The sequence below is a fragment of the Sapajus apella genome, unplaced genomic scaffold (assembly GCF_009761245.1).
Source record: "Sapajus apella isolate SASKATOON/1434 unplaced genomic scaffold, GSC_monkey_1.0 scaffold718, whole genome shotgun sequence".
NCBI lineage: Eukaryota > Metazoa > Chordata > Mammalia > Primates > Cebidae > Sapajus > Sapajus apella.
In genome coordinates, this window is record NW_022437644.1 from 630 (window position 1) to 20,217 (window position 19,588).

The 19,588-nt window shown below is 45.4% G+C and overlaps 1 long non-coding RNA gene across 2 annotated transcripts; it reads left to right on the plus strand.

Annotated features, from left to right (window-relative positions):
* The first annotated feature begins 856 nt into the window (after positions 1-856).
* LOC116546246 lies at positions 857-11,612 on the plus strand. Of its 2 annotated transcripts, XR_004266642.1 has the most exons (4): positions 857-968; positions 8,333-8,431; positions 9,007-9,120; positions 10,281-11,612. It is a non-coding gene; the product is annotated as an uncharacterized LOC116546246 (long non-coding RNA). The 2 variants fall into 2 exon arrangements; XR_004266643.1 differs by lacking the exon at positions 8,333-8,431 and having other exon boundaries at positions 859-968.
* Positions 11,613-19,588: the final 7,976 nt, after the last annotated feature.

Below are 19,588 nucleotides of genomic sequence, written 5' to 3' on the forward strand. Positions count from 1 at the left end.
TAATCATAGGTTAACATTCTTATAATATTGTAAATTGTACATAATGATTTGAAAATTTTATTGTACATTGTTCATGTCACCAAAGGGGAAAGTTGAGAGTGTATGTGTGCATATGTGTGTGTGTGTCTGTATGCACATGCGCAGATACACACACACACACACACACACACACACACAATCTCAGGGATAGTTCTGATCTATTTTAATCAGAGGCATCCTAACCAGGTTTTGCCTGAATTCTGTGAAATGGGTAGAGAAATTAGTTCTCTCATTTAATGGTGAATTTTTAGAATATTTAAATATTAGAAAATATTCTGTTAGGCAGACTGTTTTGTAGATACATCATAGCAAATTAATGAATGACTAGATTTATAAAAACAAGTTTATTTGACTTAAGCCATCGTGTTGAGAATAGAGTATACTTTTTTTGGTAGTAAATTCTAATATTTAGTACTTTGTTTTGTGAGTCGTTGTTAAAATGGTAAAGGCAGAGTGCAAGGCTGGTATTGGAGAAATTAGTTTGGGAGAACAACTGATGTTCTGTCGGGGCTATTCCAAAATTCATACTAATCACTGCTTGCTTTTATCTTTGTGCCTTGAGTTATGAAGAAAGGTGTAATCCTTGAGACACATAATCCACACAGCTTCCATGCAGCCAAAAGACAGGGCTGTGGAGTGCTGTGCATGGCTTTAGGGCTTTTTGTTTTTCCCAGATCTTCTGGAGTCTATGGTATAGGACCCCTTTTTTGGGTGTTCACAGACTTTTAGGCTTTGAAGGTTTTATTTTTTTTTATTTGTGAAAGCTCTTACACATATTTTTTAGCCTAAGTCATCTCAACTTGATGTTTGACTGGGTATCTCTCTTCTAATAGTGTTCTTTCTTTTCATAGGCATGCCTTACATTTTCTTGTACCAAGTGGAATTTCCTACTGTATCATAATCCTAATAGGAGTGGAGAACCTATACAAGTAAGTGTTCACTTTGTTCACATAGAAATATGTATTTCACTTTGATAGAATTGGATCAGAATCGAATTTTATTACATTAAAATAATTCTGAATTGTGATAACTTTTTAAAGAAGAATTGCCATAAATACAAAAATAAAATCATTGGTATGTATCATTCTTCTTTTTGCTTGAAGCAGAGGTGTTTAATCTCAGCACTGTTGATATTTTGGGATGGATCATTCTTTGACATTTAGGACGAACCTGTGCATCATAGGACGTTAAGTTGCATTTCTAACTTATAGCCAGTAGATGCTAACAGAACCCTTTGAATTGTGACAACCATTAATGTTTCTGGTTATTTTTGTTTGTCCTTTGGAGGAGCTAAATTGCCTCCTGTTGAGAACCGCTGGCTTAGTCTGCAGGTGATGGCAGTGGAGAGATGGAGTGAAGTTCGTAGACTGGAGAGAGATTTAGAAGGACTGAGTGATTGCTAGGCAAGTACAGATGGGAAATAAGGTGTCAAGGAGGACTCCTGTGTTTCTGGCTTGAACAATAGGGTCGATGGATGCACTGTTTTCTGAGGTAGGGAACCCCGAAAGTAGGGAGCTTGCTCAGGGAATAGAGCATTTCAAGGTGGTAAATATATAGCCCCTAAACAGTGCTTGGTATGTAGTAGACACTCAATTTTTGCTGATTAAGTGAAGGCTGACTTTAAGGTATCTGTGAGACTTACAATAGGTTACAGGTAGCTAAGGAATCATGTAGTAGGAACGAGGTTGCTGGACCAGAGATGTAAATTTGGGAATAGAGATGGGTAAATGTACTTGGTAGAAAACCCAGGGACAGAGTATACCAGCAGACCCTACTGGAGTATTCTGCAGTATCTGAGCTGTGATACATGACATATGCACCATATTTCTGAATTCTGAAACACTATGTGAGAGTTTTGCATGAAGAATTATACCTACAGATTTTCTTACTGGCACTGTTAGTCACCCCATCTGTTGTAATGTGCCGTCTTCTCACTTTCCATTGACACTGCCTGTACTGACTTTTCTGTAAACCAACACAAGTTTTTGGTATTTTGATTTTAATATGTACAAGAGAAGAAAGAATATATTGATGGTGTTTCAGAGGAAGCAATTTTTATACCATTATTACCCTGTTTTTAAAATCTTGTGCAGATAACAGCTTCAAAGTGATAGTACAATTAGTACCTGATGAAAAAGTTGTTAATCAGGTTTAGATTAGATTACTGAAAGTGGGGGATTTACGTATTACTGGCTAAAGCAAAAGTAATATCATGATTTTCAGTTGGAAGGCTAGTAAATTCTTGTTTAGCAATAGGAAATTATTTCTTTTTCTGAAAGGCAATTGCACTCCATGAAGTTAACTTTATATTTAGACCTACACTGTTCATTATGATAGCTCCTAACCACGTGTGACTATAAATTTAAGTTAATTAAAATTTAAAATTCAGGCTGGGCACAGTGGCTGATACCTGTAATCCTAGCACTTTCGGAGGCCAAGGTGGGAGTATCACTTGAGCCCCAGGAGTTTGAGACCAGCCTGGGCAAAACAGTGAGACCTCGTCTCTAAAAAAAAATAAATAATAATAATAATAATAATGTGGGGTGGGAGGATCCCTAGATCCCAGAGGTCGAGGCTGCAGTGAGCTGTCATCATGCCACTGCACACCCAGCTGGGCAACAGGAGTGAGGCCCTGTCTCCAAAAAAAAATAAAAAATTGTTTTCTTAGACACACCAGCCACATTTCAGGTGCACACTAGCCACATGTGGCTAGCAGCTACATTGGACAGTGTAAATAGAGACACTTCTGTCATTGCAGAAAATGATACTGGATGGTGCTGCTCTAGAGACATATGGTTGTATAAAATTAATACTACTCTTTTACAGTAAGTATTCGGGGAAAAAATGCTACTTGTTTATGTGCTGCTGATATTTAGAATAGAGTATCCATGATGGAATTTGACTATTGATGGAGCAGATTAGGGTGGGTAAGAATTGCCATATGGATGAATTGCTTGTATTGGCAATAAATAGCAGGTGGATAATTTGGAAAGTGTGTTTTTTGTTTATTTTTTGAGATGGGGTCTTGCTCTGTTGCCTAGGCTGGGGTGCAACAGTGTGATCACGACTCGCTGCAACTTCCGCCTCCCAGGTTCAAGCAATTCTCCTGCCTCAGCCTCCCAACTAGCTGGGATTACAGGCACCTGCCACCATGCCCGGCTAACTTTGTATTTTAGTAGAGATGTGGTTTCACCATGTTGGTCCAGTTGGTCTGGAACTCCTGACCTCAGGTGATCTCCCACCTCGGCCTCCCAAAGTGCTGGAATTACAGGCATGAGCCACCATGCTCGGCTGAAAGGTGTATATTTTAATCTCTTTTCAATGTATTTTCTATTTTAGTTTATAGCCATATATATTTTACTGTTTGACTTGAGTTTTTCTTATTTTTTTCTGCAAAAACAAGCCACAGACTATGATAAAATACTTGCAAAATACATATCTGATAAAGGATTGTACCCAGGATATTTAAAGAACTAAATAAGCAACCCAATAAGCAAAGGGGCAAAAGACTTGAATAGATCCCTTTTTTCAAAAAGGATATATAAATGCAAAGTAAGCATATGAAAAGATATACTCAGCACCATTAATGATTAGCAAAATGCAAATAGAAACTACAGTGATACCACTTCACACCCACAAAGAGCAGCAGTACCACATGTGGGTGATGCTGTGGGAAAGTAGAACACTCACATGCTGCTGATGAGAATACCAAATGGGGCAGCCGCTGAGGGATCAGTTTGTAGTTTCTTAAAAAGTTAAACTTAACATTAAACCTAGTATTCTACTCCAAAATAAATGGAAACATATCCTCACAGATACTTGTTTGTGAATGCCTATGGCAGAATTTTTCATAATAGCCCCTTGGAAACAACCCAAATGTTTGTCAGCTGTGAGTGAACTGTGGTACATCCACGCAGTGGAATACTATTGAACAGTGACAAGGAATGTGCCACATGCCACAACATGGATAAATGCATAAATCCACATGCTGAGTGAAAGAAGCTAGACACAAGAGACTAGTTTATATGATCCCATTTATATGAAATTTTGACAAATGGCAAAACTAGTGACAGCAAGTTGGTCTGTGGCTGCCCAGGGGCTAGGGATGGGAGAGAAGGCTAACTGTGGTTGGGATGAAGGAACTTTTGGGGTGATGGGAGGATTCTAAGCCTGGACTGCAGTGTACATTCACTAAAACACATTGAATTGTACACTTAAATTAGGTGAGTTCTATGGAATGTAAATCTACCTTCATTCTGAAGAATAAAACATTATAAGGGGAGATGTAATGAGGAAAATCAATACTAAAAACTGAGGCACAGCTTGAATGTTGCTTTAAGGATTTTGTATATTTGCTCATTTAAGCAAATATATAAATGTTTTCTATGCATCTGCATTTTTCTGAGTTTAATTTTAAGAATGAAGGATCAAAAGGACCACTGACCTTCAAAAGAGGGTGCCCTTGAAAGAAGGAGATGCAGATGTTGAGGGGGAGGCATGGTCACTCTTCAGATGTTGGAAGGAAGTAGATACGCTTGTTCTTTGGTGCGCTAAGATGGACTACTGTCCAATGAAATATGAAAAGGTACATATGGCCCAAGGAAGGATGACCTCAGTTACAGGGAGACTATTTAACAATATGATTTATGGAATACTCCTTTTGTCATTGGAGACATGTAAATAGATGCTGAGGAGACATTTTGTTTTGGATGCTGTAGGAGATTTTGCTAGGCAGCTTCTACATTCCCTTCTGGTGGTCATTCCTGACAAGCCACAGAGGGAGCTGCTGAGCTGCCGATTTGATCTGTTCACGACCCCATTGTCTCAGCCCAAAATCTCTTGAAACTCATAAGCAACTTCAGCAAAGTCTCAGGATACAAAATCAATGTGCAAAAATCCCAAGCATTCCTATACAACAATAACAGACTTGAAGAGAGCCAAATCAAGAATGAACTGCCATTCACAATTGCTACAAAGAGAGTAAAATACCTAGGAATAAAACTAACAAGGAACGTAAAGGACCTCTTCAAGGAAAACTACAAACCACTGCTCAATGAAATAAGAGAGGACACAGATGGAGAAACATTCCATGCTTATGGTTAGGAAGAATCAATATATTGAAAACGGCCATACTGCCCAAAGTAATTTACAGATTCAATGCTATCCCCATCAAGCTACCCACTAACTTTCTTCACAGAACTGGAAAAAACCACCTTAAACTTCATATAGAACCAAAAGAGAGCTCACATAGCCAAGTCAATTCTAAGCAAAAAGAACAAAGCTGGAGGCATCACTCTACCTATATAGACTTCAAACTATACTACAAGTCTGCAGTAATCAAAACACCATGGTACTGGTACCAAAACAGAGATATAGACCAATGGAACACAACAGAGGCCTCGAAGGCAACATCACACATCTACAACCATCTGATCTTTGACAAACCTGACAAAAACAAGCAATGGGGAAAGGATTCCCTGTTTAATAAATGCTGTTGGGAAAACTGGCTAGCCATGTACAGAAAGCAGAAACTGGACCCCTTCCTGACACCTTACACTAAAATTAACTCCAGATGAATTCATCTTATTTGTTAGACCCACTTTGCACCCCTCTCTTATGTTGTATACACTGTGCTGCAGCTTCCTCTCCAGGGAGTTCAGTATGGTGGGAGGCATGTGAACACGCAGTTTAATATTATGTGGTAAGAGCTGTGGTAGGAAAGAGTTCATAAAAATAACTAACCTAGCTAAGAGCAAGCAACTCAAGCAATAGCTTCCTGCAGGGTGTGGTGCATGAAGTAGATGCGAGGACCCCAAGGAACTACAGAGGCAGCATGGGAGGATTTTACTGTGGGGTGGACAGCATAAGCAAAGGCATGGAAGCATGAAAGAGCATGGCGTGGGAGCACTAGCAGCTTAATAAGTAGCCTTATTAGAGGAAGCTGTGTGTGTGTGTGTGTGTGTGTGTGTGTGTGTGTAGGGAGACAACACACAAGCATGTTAGCTGGTGGGGGTGAATGACACATCTCAGGGCATGTTTCCCAGCCCTTACTTCTCCATTGGCTGAAGTATATTGTGTTTTTCACCCTGTTCATCTGCCTAGAATGTTCTCCTTTCTTCTCCCATTTCTATATAGGTGACAGTTCTCCATCCTGTCAAATGAGAAACAAATACTTCAAATGCATTTTGTGTTCTAAGGGATATAGACATAGACAGGTCTAAATTCTCCTTTTATCTGGCATTTATTTAGTATATACATCCTAAAAATGGACACATGTGTGCCTTGCCTGTAAAAAAATATGTGATCTAGCTTTGGGAACAATTCCTGCATGCATCTTGATGTGTGTCACAACTATTTAAATAAGTCTCCATGGGTAGGTATAATCTGTGTGCATGGACTTTGCTCACATAGAAATTCAGCTTACTGGTGGCAGTCACATGCGCACATCATTATTTGACATTATCTTGCTTGGTTGCTTTTTAATCTGTCCTTCCTGTGCACTATGAATGCTGTGGGAGGATGGTCCTGCCTGTCTAATGTACTGCTCCATCCCAAGGGCCTCACAGAGTGCCTGGCTTGTGGTAGCTTCTCAGTGAATACTTGTAAAGAATGAGTTTATGATACAGCCTGTTTCTGTTTACCCTCTACCACTTGCTGTGCCCTATTCACCATGACTGTGCTTTCTTCTCCCTGGAAAATATTGTCTTTTTTCCCAGAGGTGTTTTTCACCCAGTTCCCTCTGCCTAGAGTGTTCTCCTTTCTTCTCCCATCCCCTCTTTTCCTGATCTTTCAGTTTTCACCTTAAATATCACATCCGTAGCAAACCTTGCCTAGATCTCTCAATCCAGGAGAGATGGTTTACACACCCTCTTACAGAATTGTTTTCCTTTCCTCCTGATTTATCTGTTTTTAATAATAAATGTTTCAGTTACTTGAGTGATGTTCTGCCCTCATTGACTGCAAATTCTATGTACCTGTTTTATTTTCTGAATATAGTAATTAGTAAGAGACTGTATATTCTCAGTGTTTACTGGTGAATGAATGAGTGATGACTTCTACATGAGAACACACCCTGTCCAAGGAGCATCCTATAGCTCCTACTTCCCAGCTATAGCTTCTGCCTCTCTTAGAATACTGGGTGCACCTCAGGGCCTGCCCCCATGGTGGGGGGGGTCTTGTGAACAGCCACTGTGGCACTATAGATTCTCTTGTCTCTTTTCTGTCCCTGGAGCAATGTCTCCTCTCTGATTATTATAGCTGGACTATCTCTTGCCGGACTATACTTCATTCTCTGTTCCTAGAAAGGAAGCACAGGGCTGGAAATGAGGGAAGGGCTGAATGCAGGGAGCCTCTCCACTTAGGTTGTGGAAGAAGAGAGGGAAGAGAAATGTGTTTCAGGCATGTTCAGTTGGAATAAGAAAGATAGTTTTTTTTCTAGAGAACATAGCACAGTTTGGCTATGTTCTGTGATAATGGAGTGTGCTAAACAAGCTTTTGTGAATGGGTGTGGGAACACAGGTGGCCATTGTGCATTTTGGTTTTTTTGTTTTCTCACTTTTTAATGGGAAAAATTTGTTTTGAGTTCCAAAAAAAGATCTCATATTTTTGGAACACGGCATGAGAGAACTGCCAATATTCAGATATAAACAGGGGAAATGTGTAATGTTAACATGGGAAGAATGGACACCTATTAACGTTGAGAAGTTAAGCTGAAATACTTTCCTTATAACTTGGCAAGTAATTTTTAACAAGGCAAATGACCCAAAGAAAACATGTAAAAGATGGAAGTATATGCAGTAAAATTGCATAAATCTAACGGGTCACCAAGTTGTGTATGGAATTACACATGTGTAAGACCTGTAATTTTAAAGTGATTTTAAATATACCATCATGTGGCCCACCAATTTGAATGAAATATTTATTGTGTGCCACAGTATTTCGAGAAAATCAAAGGCGATGGGGCCTTTATTATTTGAAATGCACAGTTGAGAACATTAAGAGTGATTCCTGCAACACATGATTACTGTTACAAAAGAGGGGTGGAATGTATTGTTATATTTTCCTCAGAAGTTGCTTTATTGATGATAAAATGGAACAGTGGCCTAGAACATGAAAAAAGATTGAATTCAAACTCTGACTTACACGGGGTGGCCTTAGTGATTGATTTATGAGATTAAGGGAAGCCACCTTGCTTAGGTTGACTTTATGTCTCTATTAAAACTATCCTTAATAATTCCACGTTGACCCTAAATGTCAGTTTATTTGATCTTTTGGGGAACACTGATACCTTTAGACACTTGGTGGCATGTGTGCATCAGCAGTAACCCCGACCCTGCACACCATGGGGAGCATGGACCCTTAGCCAGATGCTGCTGGACACCTCATTAAGGAGGTCAGCCCATCACCTGCAGGAGGGCAGGAACCGGTGCTAAGCCTCATCCTAGTGTCTGCACAGTGCCCAGTGCCAGGGCCCCTAGCATTCGGCGCTGGTTGAGAAGGACCCACAGAAGCGGGTGGTGAAGTCAGGTGGGCCCTGGAGCAGGCCAGGCTCAGTGATCTGCTCTGAGGGAGGGCTGCTGACCCACAGGGCCCTGCATGCCGTGCCTCTAGAATGTGGCTCAGGGGCAGTTTTTCGCCAGGCTCAGATTCTCACCTCCCCGAAAGGCAGCGGGTGGTCGCTGGTTGAGGTGTGCATGCATGCTGGTGCCTAACATCTCTGCTCCGAGTCTCCTCAGAGGTTGGAGACTGTTGGAGAGGTTGGAGCGTACCTGTCTGAGGTTTGGGCCAGTGTGCCTGCCTTTCTGGTGCTGTACTGGGTGGGGGCTTAGTAGGGGGAAGGGCGAGGGTGAGTTGTGATGTCACTGAAGCTGGTAATGGGCCACAAAGATAGTGGCTATGGAAAGCCAGAAGGGCCAGGTGCCCCTGAGCTCCTAAAGTAACCGTATCTTCACTGACCTCTGGTTCCAGACTCCAGAGGAGAATGTTGGGAGGATGCATAAAGCTGTGTCCAGGGGAATGAGTGGAAGCTGCAGCGAGCCTCCAGCTGAAGAGAAAGTACCCGTCTGAAACCTGCAAGAACAGGTGTTGGGAAATGGGGGCTGAGGGCTGGGGGACACAGGAGGAGGTGAGCGGGTGGGGAGAAGCACCCTATTCAGGGTTGGAGGCTTGGGGAATGAGGCAAAGGGAGGAGTGGAAAGAATGAGGTGTGCAGGGTGGGCTGTCCTGATCCCCAGGGCTTCCCTGACAGACTCCTCAGTGCCAGTGATATAGATGCCTTGGAGGTGGAGGGCCCAGGTCATCTTGATGAGCAGCAAAAGAAACCCAACTCTTTAGCTGGTTTTGGACTCACCTATAGTTCCTCTTAAAGAGCACTTAGAATTTTAAAGTGATTTCATTAGCAAAGTTAACTCTTATACAGTCGTTTTATTTTTAATGTACAGATTTTAAAAGATAATGTTAGATACCTTATAGAAAGAAGCATAATGAAAGAAATAATATCCATAATGCCCAGAGGCTAAGGATATTTGGACTAAAATCCAGTATTTTATATCAATGAATGCCTATGTAAATATGTTCTTTACTGAGGGACCTTAGAAGTAAGCTTTGAAGCGGGAAGATTATGTTCTTGAATAAGACAACTCATTTTTCTTAAGGTGTGAGCTCTTTATCAATTTTACATAAATCAAAGTTAACATTATTTGAAATACACATGCTGTCTTTTAATATTGTGATAGGATTAAGAACATTATTGTAATGGAGTTAGAAAGTCCAGCCTTTCTAGATCTGAAAATATGCTATTAATTTTCAAAGATAATTTGCTAACAGCTGAAAAGACAGGTAAATGAATTCAAGAGAATAGAAACTCCAGAAACACCCAAATACATGTAAGAATTTATAACATGGTAATGGTGAGACTTTATGCTAATCGGAAAAGATGAATTACATTTATAGATGAAATGCCTGCTTTGTGGAGAAAACCAGCTAGATTTTTATGCCAACAAAACAAGTTCCACATGGAATTTAGATTAAATAATTTAAATATACAAATTTAGAAAAACTGACAGAAGGAAACAATGCCTCTTCATACAGATAGATTTTTGTGTTAACAAAGACCTTCCTAAGAACATTAAGCAAGCATTCCAAAGGTTTAATTTAATCTGTACATGACAAAAGACATTATAGTTGTAAAATACTTACTGTGTGTGTGTATATTATATCAGAAGTGGATCTTCATTTTACAGGGAATTCTTTCAAGTCAACATGAGAAGAACTCAAATTGGGCAAAGTAGTTTTTTCAGATCTGGAAGTGATTTATGCACATATGAAAAATTAGTGTTTCTGGTAAGAGAATGAATTTAAAGCAGAATGAAATACTGTTTCCTATCTACAAAGTTTTAAAGGATGTTGAGCAGTGATATTTACACTGCTGCTTAAAGTTTAAGTTGCTGATGACTTTTTAAATCAACAATGTGGCAAGTACCACACTGAAAAAATGTTTATGCCCTTTACCAATTAATTCCATTATACTAAAATATATTTAGGAAACAATGAGAGATACATGCAATCTGTTTTTCTCAGTTTCGCTTAAAATATCATTGTATTAAGAAGAATCCATACAAGGGAAGTCATAAATTTGTGGATGAGTGTATTCTGTGAACTTTTAGCATCTTCAGAAGTGAAGAGAACCTTTTCATCTGTGTGTGTTGATTTATGTATTTTTTTCCTTTTTTTGTTTGAGACAAAGCCTCAGTTTTATCCAGGCTGGAGGCAGTCATGTGTTCTTGGCTCACTGCCACCCCTGTGTCCAGAGTTCAAGTGATTCCCATGGCTCAGCCTCCAAAGTAGCCAGGTTTACAGGCATACATTAGGACACCTGCTGAAAATTTTGTATTTTTAGTGGAGATGTAATGTTGCCATACTGGTCAGACTGGTCTTGACCTCCTGACCTCAATCAATTCACCCGCCTGGGCCTCCCTATGTCCTGGGATTACAAGCATGAGTCGCTGCAGCAGACCTATGTATACATTTTATTAGACACATGTTTGCATTATGTATAGATTTATTTCCTATATGCCAATTATAGATTAATAATTTGTTTAGTTTTATGAAAATTAAAGTAGCAAGTATGAGTGCTTACTAACATTTTTGCAAAAATATTTATTTGTAGCAGTCTTTTAAAATAACGAACATCAAAATGGTATGTATACATTTTTATAAATCCATTTATTGATCAACTATAAGCGGAATGCCTGTTATGTAGAAGACACTTTCTACTAAATCTCAAGAACCATCCATCCTTAAAAATTTCATGTTTACCTTCCCTTCCTGAGCAAGAAGAGAGGTTTAAAATTGCAGTAGTGGGACAGAATTGCAATTGAAGTTTTTATTCTTGTTGTTCAAACAAGAGTTTCTGATATGAGAAAGTAGTACAAGATAACGTAAGATGCAATTTTGAAAACTGGTAACAGTCTTAAATGATAACCTTATACATACTTTATATGCATTCCATGTATCTAAATACTAATTTGCATGCATTCTGTAAATCTGCTGAATAAAATGATCAACTGTTATTTATTTGAATCCTAACATTCCTTTGGCCATGGATAGGAAGCCAGTCAGGTTTCCTGCAGGGATTCATGGGAAGTGTTTGAACAGGAGAGACTGAAGATGCGAGGTGAGAAGCAGGGTGTTTCAGTCATGGCGTGAAGCAGGGATTGACCAGCTTTTCCTGTAAAGGGCCAGGTGGGAGGCACCCGTAGGCCCCGCGGTCTCCATCGTGTCTGCTCAAGGCTGCTGTTGCGGCAGGCAGGCAGAGATGATGTGTGAGCAAATAGTCCCAACTGGACTCCGGGAAAGCATCAATTCTGGAAGCGTGTAGTAGACCTCACAGCCTTTGAAACCACACGGCGACTCTTTCCCAGGTCCCCTTTCAAGAACCTTTCTGGTGACTTACGCAACCATATCCAATGTGCTTGGGCTCTGTCAGGATTCCTGGGATCCTGAATAGGTCATCCCTCTTCGTCTTCTGGGCTCCGAGATGTACTGGTCTTACTGCGTCCCTGCTGACCCCAGACCCATCTTGTTGCAACTACCCAGTGGGGAGGAGAGGAGGTGCTGGCATGAATGGGGCTTGGCTGGGGGGCGGGGACCTGCAATGAAGCAGCATTATTGTGTAGCCCTCACCTAGCCTTCATCTCTGTTCTAAGGGTCCTGTGTTAGCCTGGGATGACCAACCTGCACCTTTGTGCTGTGGGTCTCTTGCACCTGTGGCCTTGGTTCAGCCTTGGTCCTTGTCTCCATGACCTTGGAGTGACTCTGGCTCAGAGCGTTATAGCACAAAAATGATGATCTCCACTGTTGGACTCCCACTTTGCAGGTTCTCACACTAGACGAGGAGCCCATGTTTCAGCTGGCTGCCGCAAGGGGGCTGGACATCCTTCCCTTCAAATGGGACCTGGGAGACCTGAAAGCATCTGGAGAAGGGTGTGGAAGCAGCTAGAGAAACAGAGGCTACAGGTCAGAGCCGGAGGGAGAGAGGAATACTCATGGAAGGCCTTCCCATGCTTGCTGTAAGAGCATGCCCTCGGACTCGAGAGGGCCATGCGTAATGCCTTCCTGATGTAAGGTAGTAACCTGTGGAGTGCTCGTGGCTGGGGGTGAAAACTTGCCTGGGCTAGGAAGAAGGAAGAATCACCCCTCTTGGCAGAGGGGCACTGACTGGAAAGGAGCAAGTTGATGGGGTCCTCATAGGGCCACAGAACAGAGGCCCTATGCAGGCGACTGTACAGATGGCCCCAAAAGCCCCCGGAGAAGTTGTCCCTGGGGTGTAACAGGAAGCCAGGGTGAAGAGCAGGAGGGAAAGCTGCTCAAACACTTTGGAGCTGGAGGGAAAGGGAAAGGAAGCAAAATACAGTTGGAAAAGGGTGAAGCGGGTGACTTGAGGGATGGAGTGCAGGGTTTGACCTTTGACCTTGGGGATCCCCTAGGTTGGCAGGCTGGCGGGGTAACGTCGTCGCTTCTCCCCTGGTCCCTCCCTTGGGTGAGGCTGTCCACTGGCGCCACGGCCTGTCAACCTGTGGGTGGGGGCATCACACCTGCACGGTATGGTTGCTGGAGTTGCACTTGAGGCATACTCACTGAAGGCATTCTTCCCTTACCCATTGAGTGTGCTCAGAAGAAGGTGATGGAGCTGCTCAAGCCTGCCACCTTGGCTCCTTAGGGGACCTTCATGAGTCCATGGGCCTGGCTACTGGAATCTTACTGAGAAGCTTCTGACATCCTCCTTCTGGTGCTTCTATCAGGGGACGACCATTCCTTGGTGCTGGCTGGCTGCAAGCATTTTTTCCCCCATAGGTAGTGTTCAACAAATGCTGCCTGACCGTCACCCCATGATGGTCATCTGACATTCATGGTGGTGGTGCTGGTTGGGCGGACCCTTCATCGTACCCAGCTGTTGTCAGACCAGCTACCTAGAGTGACAAATGTCTGGCGGGATTGCACGTTTGGCAGAAGGACGTCCGACAAGATGGAACGTGTGGCAGAAGAAATGCCCGTCAGGCAGAAGGAAGACCTAAGGACACAGTGTGGATAGCAGGAGTGCCTCTGTAGATGGCCTGGTGGGTGGAGGGAACATCTGAGTGGATGGCGGGGTGTGTTGGAGGAGGGGCTGGGACGACTGCAAGGCCGATTGAAATGCCTGCAAATGACTAAATGTGTGGCAGGAGAAACACCAGAGAAGGTGGAATGCCTGGCAGGGTGAACAAGAGACACAGTGGAGTGTTTGGCAGAGGGAAGGCTTAGGTAGGTTGCACATCTGGCTGAAGGAACACCCTATCCTCTGCTTCCCGAGAGGATCTGGTTGGTTGACCATAACCTTGATTCCTGCCTCTAAGCCTAGCTTTATTCTCAGCAGCCACCACCTTTTTGGCACTAGAACAGTGCTTTTAATAGTGCGCTCATCAGTGGATGCTGAAATCACAACCTGGCCATTTGGATGTTCAACTAATGTTTTATGCTGTGGAGTCCCTGCAACTCACCAACCTGTGCCGGAACTCACTGGAGCTCAGGTGTGTAGCACTACCTTGTTGCTGTATGACTGGGAGTGCAAACATTGTTCATGCATTTATTTCCCATTTTTTACTTTGGAGGTTTAGTTTTGAAAGACAAGGTCTCACTCTGTCATGCAGCCAGCCAGGAGTGTAGTCATGGCTCACTGCAGCCTTGACTCCCCGGATTCAAGCCATCTAGCCTCAGCCTCCCAAAATGCTAGGAATACAAGCGTGAGCCACTGCACCTGGCCTACTTTTGAGCTTTGAGTTCTGTATTTGTTCTAGAGATGAGTCTCTGGAGTTGAGTCCTTGATCTGATAGGTGGTTAGTAAATGTTTTTCCCAATTTGTGGCTTATCTTTCCATCTTCCTAACAGAGTCTTTCAGAGGACAAAAATGTGGTCTCCCTTGCAGATACTCTGCCCCTGTAGCAGGAAAGCAGACACAGACAGTATGTAAATGAACATGTGGATGGGTCCCTTGAGTAAGTGTCCACTTGTGGTAAAGAGATGTCTAGACAGACCAGTGCCGAGAGGTTATTTCATTAAGTAATAGTTGAGCTGGTTATAAACTCTAACCTCGTGCTTACTTTCTCTTACTCCACTGTCTTCTGTTGCTGCTGGTGGGAAAGCAATTGTCAACATGCTCTTCCTCCTTTCCACCCTCAGTAGCTTTTAGGACCTTTTGTCTTTTCCGCAATTTTGTTTTGATAGGTCTAGGCATGCATGGATTTATTGTATTGGGGATTGTGCCTCCTGACTCTAAGGGGTCCTGTCTCTGTTTACATTTGGAATTTTTTTTTTTTTTGAGATAGACAGACTCCCACTCTGTCACCAGGCTAGAGTGCAATGGTGAGATCTCAGCTCAGTGCAGCTTCCACCTCCTGGATTAAACCATTTCTCCTGCCTCAGCCTCCCAAGAAGCTGGGATTACAGGCACACACATACACACCAGGCTAATTTCTGTATTTTTAGTAGAGATGAGGTTTCACCATGTTGGTCAGGCTGGTCTTGAACTCCTGACCTTAGGTGATCCTCTCATCTTGGCCTCCCAAAGTGCTGGGATTACAGGGATGATCTACCACACCTGGCCTGGAATTTCTTTGAGACATGTTAGACCCTCTCATTTCATCTTCCCTTTGTCATATTTTCCAATTGATTACTTTTCTCTTCTGCTGTTGAATTCGTTAAGTTTTAAATGTCTGTGACTGGCAGCCACTAATTCTGGAATCTGAAGCTCTTGGAAGTCCACTCCTCTTGTTGCCCTTTTAGTGGGGCTTTGGCTGTGGCAATCATACACAGCACTGGCTGAAGAATCTCATGGTGTAGCTAGTGTTAAAACTGAATTGGGGTCCACCTGGGTAGTGGGGACAAACCCCCACACATTTGCTCACAGAAGTCTTCTCTGTTGATTTTTGCAGTATCAGGGCAGAGGGAAAACAGGGGCTAAGCATTTTCCCTAAACGGTGGTGGACATAGAAATTCCTAGTGAGGCTGGGCACGGTGGCGCACACCTGTCATCCCAGCACTTTGGGAGGCTGAGGCAGGCAGATCACCAGAGGTCAGGAATTCAAGACCAGCCTGGCCAACATGGCAAAACACCATCTCTACAAAACTACCTCCTGTATGTTTGGGAGGCTGAGGCAGGAGTATTGCTTGACCTGGGAGGTGGAAGTTACAGTGAGGCGAAATTGTGCCACTACACTCCAGCTTGGGAAGTTCATAAATAAGATATATAATTGACTCACAGTTCTACAGGCTGTACAAGCACAGCTCCAGCATCTGCGTGGCTTCTGGTGAGGCCTCAGGAAGCTTACAATCAAGGCAGAAATGGGAGGAGGTGCCAGGCTCTTTATAAACAAACTTCTCTCACGTGAACTAATAGAGCAAGAACTCACACTTCACCAAATGGAGGGTGCTAAGCCATCCATGAGGGATGTACCCCCTCTAACAAATGTGAGATTTGGAGGGGAAACACATCCAAGCTGTGTCAGGCTGTAAATGTTTTGACTCTTAGCTCCTTGAATGACAATTATTTGTCCTCCCTGACAAGAGCAAGAGCCTCCGGCTGGAAGGCAGATGCCAGACCAGGGGGCAGAGTGCCAGCTGCCTAGGGCAGCTTACCACACTGTGGAGGTGGGGCCAGGGGCATGAAGCTGCGGGCACATGTGGATGTAGGCATCTGCCAGAGTGCAGGCAGGCTGGAGCTCCTGGGTGCCACAGGGCTCCTGCACACACAGGCTGAGGAATGGTGCAGGGTCCACCTGAAATCAGGGCTACCTAGTCACTGTCCCTACCCTGGGGAGTGGCAAGAAGGAGGGTCCTAGGCTAGATAGGGGAAAGGGCTTCCTGAGCCCCGGGGCCAGGCGCACACTCACCACACAAAAGCAGTTCCCCAAGCTGGAGCAGGGGTCCTGGAGAAGGCCCAGCAGGTGTGGCTCTTTCCTGGGCAGGCCTGCTGCATCTTCCCGGTGGCCCCGCAGTCACCATCCACCTGGTGGGACAGACACAAGACTCAGGCCTCCCGCTGGACCATGTGGCTCCCCCACATACATTGGCCTCAGCAGGAGACTCCCCCAACCCTGGGCCTACAAAGACCTCTGCAGAGGCAGCAGGCCACCTGCCTCTCCTGGGACTCTGCAGCGAGCAGCCCTCAAGAGCCTCAGCCAGAGGGAGGAAGGGCAGGTGCACCTGTTCACCTGCCAGGCCAGGCTGAGCTCCTCCAGGCTGTGGGCCACAGAGCCATCCAGCAACACCAGATCATTGCCTGCTTCATTGTCGTTGGTGCCCAGAAGGCCAGCAGATATGCCTATGGGGAGGAGGGAAGCTGAGGAGGTCCTGAGAGCCCGTGATCCTCCTTCAGGGGCCCTGTATAAGAGATGAGCCTGAGGCACATGGAGGATTGGTAGAATCCCTCCACCCTGGACTCCTGGAGCCCAGGGCTCTAGCTCCAAACCCTCATCAGAGGAGGGAGAGAAAGCACAGGGACTGAGGACAGCACATGTCCCCTCATCCCCTTCCCAGGCCCTCAGCTCAAGTGGCTGGAATCCAGGCCTGCCCTTTGTGTTCCTTGGCAGAGGGACCACAGAAGGGCCAACTCCACCCTGGAGCTGCATATCCCAGGGATGGGAGCAGAAAGCCCGGGGCCTTGGTGCCATCTCAACCACAGTGGCCACCTACAGCCTGGGGACCTGTCGCACTGGAAGCTGAGAATGGTGCATCCCAAAGAGGCTCTTGGTGGTGGGGCCAACCCCACCAGGGCCCAGTCTCACTGTGGTGCCAGAGGCCCAGAGTCAGGCTGCAGAGGCCAGTGGGCATGACACAGGAGATGGAGACCCCGTCCTCACTGGCCAGCTCAATCCTGAGGATGTCCCTCCTTGTCATGGCAGGAGGCAGCTGGAGGTCTGGACAGCTCTCCCCCAGCAGGGAAGAGTTGTACATCCTGTAGGCCTGTGGGCCAGAGCCAGTGGGTAGGAGGGCTGACCCACAGCCAGGGGAAAAGCTTGAAAGGGTCATCCCCCCAGGTGACTTGCCACAGGCATAGGTCTCCAATGGAAGCTCAGGCCTCTCCTCACCTGCAGGCTGGGGTAGAAGATGAGGGTCATGTGGTTCAGCTCCATGGTCAGGGCTGTGAGCCCCAAGCCTGTCCTACTCAGCATCAGGGAGAATATGTTGTAAGCAAAGTCTTGGGCCAGAAGGATGCTGCCACACTGGGTGCTGAGGTCCCACACCCGGCCATTGAAAGTCATCACATGCTGGGCCCCGGCCACCGGGGCATGGTCTGGGAAGAAGCAGCCCCAAAGGCAGGGTGAGTGGAGCCAGCTCCACCCACTGCAGTGGGAGCCCAATGCCTTCTGGACACCCCAATGCCTAGAGCCCCGGCTTAGTCTGCCCTGAGGCCAGGAGTCCCCCTCCCCTGGAGCAGCAGCTAGAGGCCCAGCGATCCCTCACCTGCTTCAGGATGACATGAGCTGAAGGGCTATGACCAATTCAGCCCTAACAATGAATGGAGTCCTGAGACACGCTACAAAAGTGCTGTGCTAAGTAACAAAGCCTGGCTCAGAGGCCACATAGTCATACTTCTGTTTATATCAGATGTCCAGGGCAGGCACAGCCATGGACCCAGCAGGCAGACTGGTAGCTGCAGGGTTTCATTTTAGGATAATTAAAAATGTTTTAAAATCGATTGTGGTGAGGCATGCACATCTCTGAGTAAACTAGAAGCCACTGAATCGTGCACTTAAAATTCACAGATCTGCCGGGCATGGTGGCACTAAGCCATTCCAGTGTTGTGCAGGGCTGAGGCAGGAGGATCATTTAAACCCAGGAGGTCAAGGGTGCAAGGAGCCGAGATCGCACCACTGCACTCCAACCATCAGAGTGAGACCTAGTCTCAAAACAGATCATCCAAGTCATTCATTTAATCTCAAGGAAGCTACTGGGGGTGGAGGGGAAACTGACTGTTTAAGTAGATGGCCAACGGCTCCCTCAAACATGACAGCAGTGTCCTGCAGAACTGCTGTATTCCAAATAGGGAAGAGATGGCCTGTGAAGGAGGAGGTCTGACCAGTCCACCCAGTGTCGCCCCTGAGCTGTGCCTGGGGGGTGCTCGTGCCCCTGGCAGGGAAGAACCACCTATGGTACACAGCCAGGCACCTGATCTCCAGGGGAGGCACTACCGGCCCCGTGATCAGCTCTCAGAACTGAGGGGCACAGAGAAGCCCATAGTCACACACACCTTGAAGACCAGGCTGTTTCCTACAACATCAGCATGCTGCTTAGACATGGCTGCACCCACGCTTCTAGGAAGCCCTAGGCCTCCATGCGAGTCCCACACAGAAAAACCACTCCTTGCCAAGCCTGGGTACTGTGGCTCCCCCACGGACATGAGGGACTCCCTCATGCATTAAGAACAGTACATGCCCCTTACCCATTTGAGCAGGCCATGTTACCTGCATTTCACAGTGAGGAAGCCAGGCCCACAGAGGTTAGCAGACTCACCTGAGACACACACAAGCTCCCCAGGAGCCCAGAGCTGGTCACCCCAACACCGCCTTTGGCTGCAGGTCACCCCTGACTGGTGAGTCTGAATTCACTTAGTGCCCTTCCAGCTGTAATAGGAGGTCTGCCTCCTGCTTCAGCAGAGCCCACAGGGAGGGAGCTGGCCTCAAGCCCTAAACCACCCACTGTACTCCTCTGCCGGGCCAGGCCTTATATTCTAGACAAAAGCAGGATGTGCAGCCTCAGCTCTAGTCCCTTAGGACCTTGGGAAGTCCAGTAAGCTCTGGGCCTGGTACCGTGATGGCACGAGCCTTTGCAGGCTTCCCTGTGTCCCCACAGTACCTGCCCCTCCATGGCCCTGCTGCTGTGCCCATGGGCTGGGGGTGTCCAGAGACCCGGCAGCAGGCAGCATCTGAGCTAGTTCCTCCCAGTTGCATCAGCCCTGCCACCTTCCTATTCAAACAGGCCAGGCAAGGTGGCTCATGCCCGTAATCCAAGCACC